The sequence below is a fragment of the Oryctolagus cuniculus genome, chromosome 9 (genome assembly GCF_964237555.1).
Source record: "Oryctolagus cuniculus chromosome 9, mOryCun1.1, whole genome shotgun sequence".
NCBI lineage: Eukaryota > Metazoa > Chordata > Mammalia > Lagomorpha > Leporidae > Oryctolagus > Oryctolagus cuniculus.
The window spans coordinates 5,822,263-5,831,933 of NC_091440.1; the positions used below are offsets into that span (position 1 = coordinate 5,822,263).

General features: G+C 48.3%; 1 long non-coding RNA gene across 1 annotated transcript in view; it reads right to left on the reverse strand.

Moving 5' to 3' along the window:
- Positions 1-456: 456 nt before the first annotated feature.
- LOC127491993 (uncharacterized) overlaps positions 457-9,671 on the reverse strand; it is a 14,760-nt gene continuing 5,545 nt past the window's right edge. Inside the window, exons 3-5 of the long non-coding RNA XR_011378713.1 lie at positions 6,391-6,644; positions 5,565-5,914; positions 457-3,789 (exon numbers count right to left, since the gene is read on the reverse strand). This is a non-coding gene — a long non-coding RNA (uncharacterized lncRNA). The remainder of the gene's footprint in view (positions 3,790-5,564; positions 5,915-6,390; positions 6,645-9,671) is intronic.

Sequence of the window (9,671 nt, forward strand, 5' to 3'; positions counted from 1 at the left end):
CGTCAGGTCCTTGCCTTTCTTCCCTCTGTGTATATCTGTGTCCAGATCCAACCCCACTGAGGCCGGCACCGCGGCTCACTAGGCTAATCCTCCACCTTGCGGTGCCTGCACACTGGGTTCTAGACCCGGTCGGGGCGCCGGATTCTGTCCCGGTTGCCCCTCTTCCAGGCCAGCTCTCTGCTGTGGCCAGGGAAGTGCAGTGGAGGATGGCCCAGGTGCTTGGGCCCTGCACCCCATGGGAGACCAGGAGAAGCACCTGGTTCCTGCCATCAGATCAGCGCAGTGCGCCGGCCTTGGCGGCCATTGGAGGGTGAACCAACGGCAAAGGAAGACCTTTCTCTCTGTCTCTCTCTCTCTCACTGTCCACTCTGTCTGTCAAAAAATAAAAAAAATAAAATATACAGATCCAACCCCACTCCTGTCTTTAAAAACACAAAAATTTATTTATTTCAGCGGCAAAATGACAGAAAGCAAGATAAGGAGAGGGAGAGGGAGAGGGAGAGAGAGACAGAGACAGAGAGATGCTCCATCTGCTGATGCACTGCCCAGATGGATACAATCTACAGGTCTGGACCAGGCTGCAGCCTGGAATTCCATCCAGGTTTCCCATATGGCTAGCAGGGACCCAAGTACTTGAGCTATCTTCTGCTGCTTTCCCAGGTACATTAGCAAGAAGCTGGATTGGAAGCAGAGCAGCAAGGGCTTGAAGTAGTGTTCCAAAATGGGATGATGTCATTGCAAGTGGCAGCTTCACCCACTGTGCCATAGCACAAATTTCCCCCTGTTATGTGGACACCAATTACGGTGGGTTAGAGTCCATCATACGGTCCTCATTTTGTCTTGACTGTCCTTCTAAGGAACCTGAGGTGCCAGGGGTTAGAACCCCAGTGTGTGAATTTGGGCTCATACAATTGAACCTGCACTAACCACTCTACCAGGCTGGCTCCTGTAAATGAAAAATGAAAGAGTGCGCGAGAAGGTGAACGATTGCTTTCCCCATTGAAGTCAGATTCCCCCGCTGGCTCCACGGCTGGGTTCCTTCTGCTCCTGGTTCATTGTAGCCTGAAACCATTGCAGAGCCATCTCATGGACATTGAGTACAGACTCTGGAATCAAATCCTGGCCCTGACACTTCTTAGCTGTGTTGGCAAGTATCGCAACCTCTGAGAACCTGGTTCCTCTTCTGCTGAGAGAATTATAGTTCCTATGTCCAGGTCAGAGTAGGATGAGAGGAGAGAGTCCTAGGAAAGCAGAGGGCCTCCTGGCCCTGTCTTTCCCCTGTGCCATCTTCGTCCTCCTCTCTCCCTCCTCCTCCTCATTTCCTGGCTCACTATGTTTGCAGAAATCTTCCCTTGTGAACAGGTGCCACCGCAAGCCTCAGTTTCTCACATTTCCACGTCATCCTATTCCTCCAGTTTACCATCACTGGGAATTAGTGTCAGAACAGGAGACAACAGGCAGGGCAGGGGCAGGGCCATCAGGTGGAAGCTGCCCAAATTACAGGGTCCAGAAAAGCAGAGAAAGCTCAGGTTTGACTGAAGCTAATGTCTCAATCAGAAGAGAGTTAAGCTGAACCTCCTGGGCTCCTCATCTGAGCCTCAAAAATCCTGAGATTGACAAAGTATGCACTTTGATTTTCAATTTAGAGATAGTATGATTGACTTGCCAAGGGGCAGTCTGAGTGCAGTGTCCAAAAGTCAGCAACGGAACAAATGCCAGGATGAGTAGGGGGCCAGAGGGCACACTCAGCTCAGTTCAATTGGCTCCATCAACATTTACAGAGAATCAAGTAAAAGCATTACACCCAGAGTCCGGAAATGGCACAGAAATAGAGATGGTGATGGCTCCTTCCCCCTGTTGTGAGCCCACAGAGGAAGAGCAGTACAGAAGGGAATGCTGGAGAGGGAGTCACTCACCTACAAGAGGCCAGGGAAACCCTATCAGCCCTGCCCACCATGTAGTGAAGGCGGGAAGTGAAAGGGGCACATGCAGACCAGGACCCAGTCGGCCTTGGTAGGCAGAAGAAAGAGATAGAGAAGAAACCCAGTGTGCAAGAAGCCATCTTTCCAATGGCTGGGGGCAGAAGTAAGCTGGGTGTGGGAGCAGGGGCCAGGTGACTGACCCAGGGCCCGGAACTAGACTGGAAACTTATTCTAGAAGTGACAGGAGGCATGCAGGTGTTTCTCACAGAGAAGATGCAAGATCAGATTTTGACTTTGAAGAATAGCTCCCAATGGACCCTGTGCCTGAGCCATGGTTCTCCATCGTGGGTCTCTTCCCAGTCACCTAGAGGTCATGGGAAAACACAGACGGCCTGGCCCATGGCCAGAGCCCCCAGTCCAGTAGGTCTGCACTTGGATCCAAGTATGTGCATTTTCAGTTAGTTTGCAGCAGCTCTTGCTGCTGGCCCAGCAGCCTTGTTTTCCAAGCCAGTGCCCCGGATGGTGGTAGCTCTGGAGGCGAGAGGCTCCCTCCTGCTCCAGGAAGCTGAGGGAGATGGCCCAGCCCCAACACAATGCCATGGGTGTGCATTGGTAGAGATGGGTTTGCGCAGCTTCCAAAGGTAGAATCTGAGAGCCTTTGAATACTATGAGGAGTAGAAGAAGCTGAGACCTGAACTGCTCACGGGCTCTGGCTTGGATGACCAGGTAAAGAAGGTGTGTGCACTTGGTCAGTGGATATGTGGGTGCGGCCAAAAGCAATGCCTTCATTTTCTCTTGCAAACAGCCTAGCTATTAACTGTGCACTTACCACTAAAATCAGTTTCATTAGCAGCCATGTCTCCCATGAAATTTTAAGTTCTATGAGGGCCAGAATCACAGATTTTTGGTACTGTTTTTGCTTTTCTGCTATTGATGTTATCTCCAACGTGGATCTGCAACGCCTTGACACAAAGTAGCCTCCCAAAGAGCATTTACTGAATGGATGAATGAATAAAACTTGTATAATAAATATGGAAAAAAAGTGTCTCTGATGCAAAATTTCATGAGAAAATTTTTCTGGTCTTCCTTCTTTTTGTAAGTCTTTTTCCCCAAGTTCTTTTCCTGGAATCTGTTGGTAAAACTAACAAATATGCAAACTGAACTCCCAGATGCAGCCCTGCAAAGAAAGTGCAGTGTCTGTAAACATTTAACCCTGGACACCATGCCTAAAAGCATGTGTTGGAGTGAGCTGCAGTCATGTGTCAACGGGGCTGTGGGGACGCTTGGTGTCTTTAAATTAAATTGAGGGTTTTAGGCCCTTGCTGGAAGGACTCATCCTCCAAAACACAGAGACTTGTTCAGGCCTCTCCAAAACTTCCATGTTGAACCAACGCTCAACTTTCACCTCTTCCTGCTGCAGAGTTCACAAGCGGCAAGTTCTTCTTAACTCCCAGAACTCAACTCCACCGTGAGCCAGGCTGTTCTTTCCAGTACAGTGGTGAAGTAGGTCAGCCACTCGGTCTAACTCCCAATCCCCAGTTCAGTAGTGTTGAACCCGTAAATCCTCAAGGAAGCATTAGCAATTCAGGAAGAATGAGCAATTTCGATAGCAACACATTTCTCCCTTCAGTCTCAGCAACAAATCAGAAGGGCTTATCATCAGCAAAGCTGCTGGGCCCTGTCCCTGTCTGCCCACAACCTGCCCCCTGCTCCACTCACGGGGAGTGTGAGATGTGAATGTGAGGATTGAACTGCAAAGATCTCCTCACGCTATGCCCTAGCAGTAAGCCTCATCAGGCAAGCATTCTCACCTGTGTTACTCCTAGCCAGGGACAGTCACTGGAACACAACTCAGCTAACACACTTCCTGAAAAACAAATGAGTGAATCAGAGAATGAACTGAAAACTTAGTAAGTTCCAGACACTTTTATAAGCATTTTACATGTGGTGATTCATTTTATACTGACAACTACCCTAAAATACGGCATTCATGGGGCACATTTTGTGGTGTGGCAGGTTAAAATGCCACTTGGGACACCCACATCCTATACTGGAGTGTTTGGTTTAAGTCTCAGCTATTTTTTTTAAAGATTTATTTATTTGCAAGACAAAGTCACAGAGAGAGGTAGAGACAGAGAGAGAGGTCTTCCATCTCTGGCCCACTCCTCAGATGGCTGCAACGGCCAGAGATGTGCCAATCCGAAGCCGGGAGGCAGAAACTTCCTCTGGGTCTCCCACACGGGGCCCAAGGACTTGGGCCATCTTCTACTGCTTTCCCAGGCCACAGCAGAGAGCTGGATCAGAAGTGGACCAGCCGGAACTAGAACTGGCGCCCATATGGGATGCCGGCACTTCAGGCCAGGGCTTTAACCCGCTGCGCCACAGCACTGGCCCCAAGTCTCACCTATTCTGCTCCAACCCATCTTTCTAACTGTGCATCCTGGAAGACAGCAGATGATGGCTTCAGTGCCGGGGCCCCTGCCACCCACGTGTGTGAGACCCTGATGGAGTTCCAGCCTGCGTTCTCATGCCGTACTGCCATCTGACCCTGTACCTCCTCCGAGACGTCTAGGTTTTGGGCTTCCCACTGCCACTCTAGGTGTAATCAAAGTTGTCTACATTACATAGACTAGTGGGACTTAAGCATCTCTGAAGAGAATGTATTGAGCAGAGCAAGGAGTTGGTAGAAGCAGGAAGACTATGAGACTGAGGAAGGTGGGCTTTGCCGTGTCTAGTTTACACGCTTGGCTTTCCCACCTTGTGACTGTGAAACGAAGTCACACTTCTCTTTAACCCTCACGGCATCATGACATAACTCCTTGGACCTGATGCCCACCTGGTTATGTCCTTCATGTGGTTCTCCCACCCCAACTTCTTCCAGCCATGACATTAACTCTGCCCTCTGGCCGTGCCCAGATCCCCTACACTCTCCCGAAGAGAGTAAAACAGCTCTCCCAGTGCAGATGACAGCAAGTATGACTTGTATCAAGAATGTGCAGAGGCATGGGCTTAGCACAAAGACCGCAGTAGGTGTCCTAACCACTCCTAGATGCAGGGGTCCCAACCAACAGCCCTGCCCACCTTCCCCACACAGGGTGGCCGCTGGTGGAAACCAGCCTACTTCATTGGTGGGAACCTGGTGAGCTCCAACCCTCCAAGTACAGTCTTCACATCTTCCCAGGCCCAGACAGAGGGCCTTCTTGCAGTCCCAGGCCCACCTCATTGAGAGGAGCCACAGATATTTCCTTCAGGGTGTATCCCATTCCCACCCTCCAGGGTCTCATTCGGAGGGCCTGAAACAAACAATGACAATAACTCACAGAGCAATACCAAAGTCTGGCTGATTCAGCCTTAAATAACACCATGTGTGGGAACCACCCGACCGGTTCCAGAAACTCTGTGCTGCATCAGTTTCATTGTTTTGTCTCCCACACAGGCGAGAAAACATTAGGCTGGCTTGTCCCTCGGGCCACATTCCAGTTTCCAATTTACCATCCAAGGTCTTAGACAAGGTCTGTCTCTCCCTCTTTCTCTCTCTCTCTTCCTCTTCCCCTTGCTCCTAATCCCACATAAGCAGTACAGTATTTGTCATTGCACTTCCAAAGCCACCCCTTGCCTTACTCTGTGCTAGGGACAGCTGACCTATTTAGATAGCAGCAAGCTTCCTTGCCCTCCGAACTGCAGCTGGATTTCACTGTGGTGAAGACTCCTGATGGGAGACCAGGAGCAGAACTGTAGAGTCTGGGGTCCTTGGTCCATAGCTCTCTCTCCACGGGCACACCTGGAGCCGGCTGTCTTCTCTGACCTGAAGGTTGCTGGTCCTTTGAAGGTGGCCTTCTCCACGCGTGTCTCCCAGGTCCCAGTCATTCTTGCCACCACGGGGTCCAAGGGAACAAACTGCTGTGTTGTTAGCCCTGGGTTATAGCATTATGCCTTGAAGGTTCCCCGGAGCCCTTGCACATCTCAGTGAGTACAAAGGTGTCCAAAAGTTCCTGGAAGAAGACTTAAGAGAGAACGTCCATTGCCCATGAAGCTGTTTTTTTCGTACTCAATTTTGTTGCCCATGAAGTTTTTGAACTACCCCTCAGTTCCTTTATCATCCTAAAAGTGCTTATTTATTTATTTATTTATTTACTTACTTACTAACTTAGAAGGCAGAGTTACAGGGAGAGAAAGAAAGAGATCCTTTATCCACTGGTTCACTCCCCTGTGGCCACATGGTTGGAGTTGGGCCAGGCAGAAACCAGGAGCCTAGAACTCCAGCTGAATCTCCCACGTGGGTGGCAAAGGCCCACATACTTGGGCCATCTTCCACTGCTTTCCCAGGTTGCATTAGCAGGGAGCTGGATGGGAAGCGGAGCAGCCAGGACATAAACCAGAACTCATGTAACGCATACGGAATGCCAGCATTGCAGGCAGAGGCTTAACCCACTGCATCACAACGCCACCTCCCTTCCACTGTACTTACTTGAGATGGCGGCTGCGTCCTGCTGGGACGCTGGTTGCGACGAGGGCCTTTCCAGGGCTAGTGGTGCACGAGTGAAAGAGCTGGGCCTCACAGCCCGTATTCAGGAACGGACTCCGGCAGCTTCGGTAGCTTCGTGTGCCTGCTGGAGTCCAGTTCGCTACTGTTCCCACGTCCTCATCACGTCTCTTCTGCCTCCCACTGGCACTGTCTTCCTCATGCTGCAGCTGGGCTTTCATTCTCAGACACTAAAGAATCTGAAAGTGAAGGCTACAAGTCTGGGCACCCACAGACAAAACATATAATTATATTTGCTTTCATGTACCATGGATAAGAAACCATATGAAAAGAAGAGGGATTTATATATGAGCTGGACAGCCTCCATCCTGGCATTTTGAGGCTCAGGTTTAGGGCTTATTGCTTTAGAGTCTACTTGATATGGAGGATTGGCCAAAGGAATATTTTTTCCTTTGTAATGACTTGCCTTGTATATATTGTTAAATGTTTAATTATAGATACAAAATCTACTGCATTTCAAAATTTTGATGTTTTTCAAATTATTTAAAAATCTCCATTCAGAACTATTTTAAGAGTGCATTTTTAAGAGAGCTATTCTTACAGTACTCTCTCTCTCTCTTTTTTTTTTTTTTTTTTTTTTTTTTTTGACAGGCAGAGTGGACAGTGAGAGAGAGAGACAGACAGAAAGGTCTTCTTTTTGCTGTTGGTTCACCCTCCAATGGCCGCCGCAGCTGGTGCACCGTGCCTATCCGAAGGCAGGAGCCAGGTACTTCTCCTGGTCTCCCATGGGGTGCAGGGCCCAAGCACTTGGGCCATCCTCCACTGTACTCCTTGGCCACAGCAGAGAGCTGGCCTGGAAGAGGGGCAACCGGGACAGAATCCGGCGCCCCAACCGGGACTAGAACCCGGTGTGCCGGCGCCGCAAGGCGGAGGATTAGCCTAGTGAGCCGCGGCGCCGGCCGTACAGTACTCTTAAGCAAGGAATGGAAATTCCATTTGTCTTATGAACAGCACTTTCAGGATTGGGGAGCTACATGCTACCCTGGGGCAGGCATTCAGGACATGCAGATGTAAACATTGAGACAGGAGCTGGAAGTGGGGAATCGAAACTACCTGTGAGTGGCTACTGGAGACAGGACCAGGCAAACTGCGATATCTACTTTAATCCACGTTCCTCACACTTCAAAAATTTTCAGTTGAGAGGCAGGGAGACAAACAGAGAGAGTTCATATCCACTGGTTCACTTTCCATATGCCTGAAACAGCTGGAAGTGGGCCAAAGCCAGAATCTGGGCACTCAATCCAGGTCTCCCACACAGTGGCAGGAAGTGAGCCAGCTGAGTTATCACAACTGCCTTCCAGGGTCTGCGTTAGCAGGAAGCTGGATTCCGGAGTGCAGCGGGGACCCAAACCCATTGCAATGACATGGGATGTGGGCACTTTCACCAGTAGCTGAAGGCCTGACCCTGGGCTTCCCCTCTGAGTTTCCCATTTGTCTCTCAGGGAGACCAACATCTTGGTAATAAAGACTGCAAAGACAAGGTGAAACACTGAAAGCGCCCCTCTGGTACAAGTCAGCATTAAGAGCGCTCAGGGTGTATTTACTTCAAAAGCAGCAAAGGCACAGTCCAAAGATAAAAGCCATCACAGGGAAAAAACAAAACAAAGCAAAAAGAAACCAACAAGAATCTCCACAAATGCCTCATAACAAATTCAGCTATTCAAGAAACAAGAATAAGGAAGAAAGCATGATGCCCCCAAAAGAACACAACATTTCAATACTAGAATGTGAAGATGAAGAGATTGAAGAAATGACAGAAATGGAATTCAAAAAATTAATCACAGGATTACTTAGAATCAATCAGAAACAAATCCAGGAACTAATGAAAATTTCTCCCATGAAATTGAGAGCTTAAAGAGAAACCTAAATGAAATTTTGGAAATGAAGAATTCAATAGAACAAATAAAAAATGCAGTGGAAAGCCTTGACAACAGAATCAGTGAAGGAGAAGAAACAATGTCTGAGCTAGAAGACAAATCCTGGAAATTTATATTTAGACAAAAAAAAAGAAGAAGAAGAGGAAGAGGAAGAAGAAGAAGGAAGGAGAAGGAAAAATTAGAAAACTAAAATACAGTGTTGGAGATAAACCCAACATACAGGTCTTAGGAGTTCCTGAAGGTGTGAAAAGAGAAAGTTGAGTAGGAGGCCTTTTTAGTGAGATAATTACAGAAAACATCCCGACTTTGGAGAAACAAAGGGACGTCCAGGTACAGGAAACACACAGAACTCCTAATAGACACGACCAGAAAAGGTTTTCACGTGACACACTGTAGTCAGACTCTCTACAGTAAAACATAAAGAAAAGATTCTAAAATGTGCATGACAGAAATGCCTGATTACTTTCAGAAGATCTCCAATTAGACTCACAGCTGACTTCTCATCAGAAACCCCACAAGGCTAGGAGAGAATGACAAGATATATTCCAAGTCTTAAGAGAAAAAAACTGTCAACCAAGAATACTGTACCCTGAAAAGCTCCCATTTATGAATGAAGGTGAAATAAAGACCTTCCATAACAAATAGAAATTCGAAGAATTTGTCACCATTTGCCCAGCCTATACAAAAGAGGGCTTAAAGGGCCGGCGCCGCAGCTCACTAGGCTAATCCTCCACCTCGGCGCCGGCACACCGGGTTCTAGTCCTGGTTGGGGCGCCGGATTCTGTCCCAGTTGCCCCTCTTCCAGGCCAGCTCTCTGCTGTGGCCTGGGATTGCAGTGGAGGATGGCCCAAGTGTTGGGCCCTGCACCCCATGGGAGACCAGGAGAAGTACCTGACTCCTGCCATCGGATCAGCGCGGTGCGCTGGCCGCAGCACGCTGGCCACAGCAGCCATTGGAGGGTGAACCAACGGCAAAAGGAAGACCTTTCTGTCTGTCTCTCTCTCTCACTGTCCACTCTGCCTGTCAAAAAAAAAAAAAAAGAAAGAAAAAGAGGCTTAAGGATGTGCTACACACACAGAAACATGGTCATCACTTTGAAAGAAGGTGAAGGCAAAAAATCTCCCAGTAAATGTACAAAGTAAATGCAAAGTAAACAATAGGAATATGTAATGGAAAAATGACAGGGAAAAGTTGTTACTTATTAATAGGCACCTTGAATGTAAATGGCTTCAAACTCATCAGTTAAAAGATACAAACTGACAGAATGGATGAAAAAACAAGATCCATGTATTTGCTGCCTACAAGAAACACATCTCACCAACAAAGATT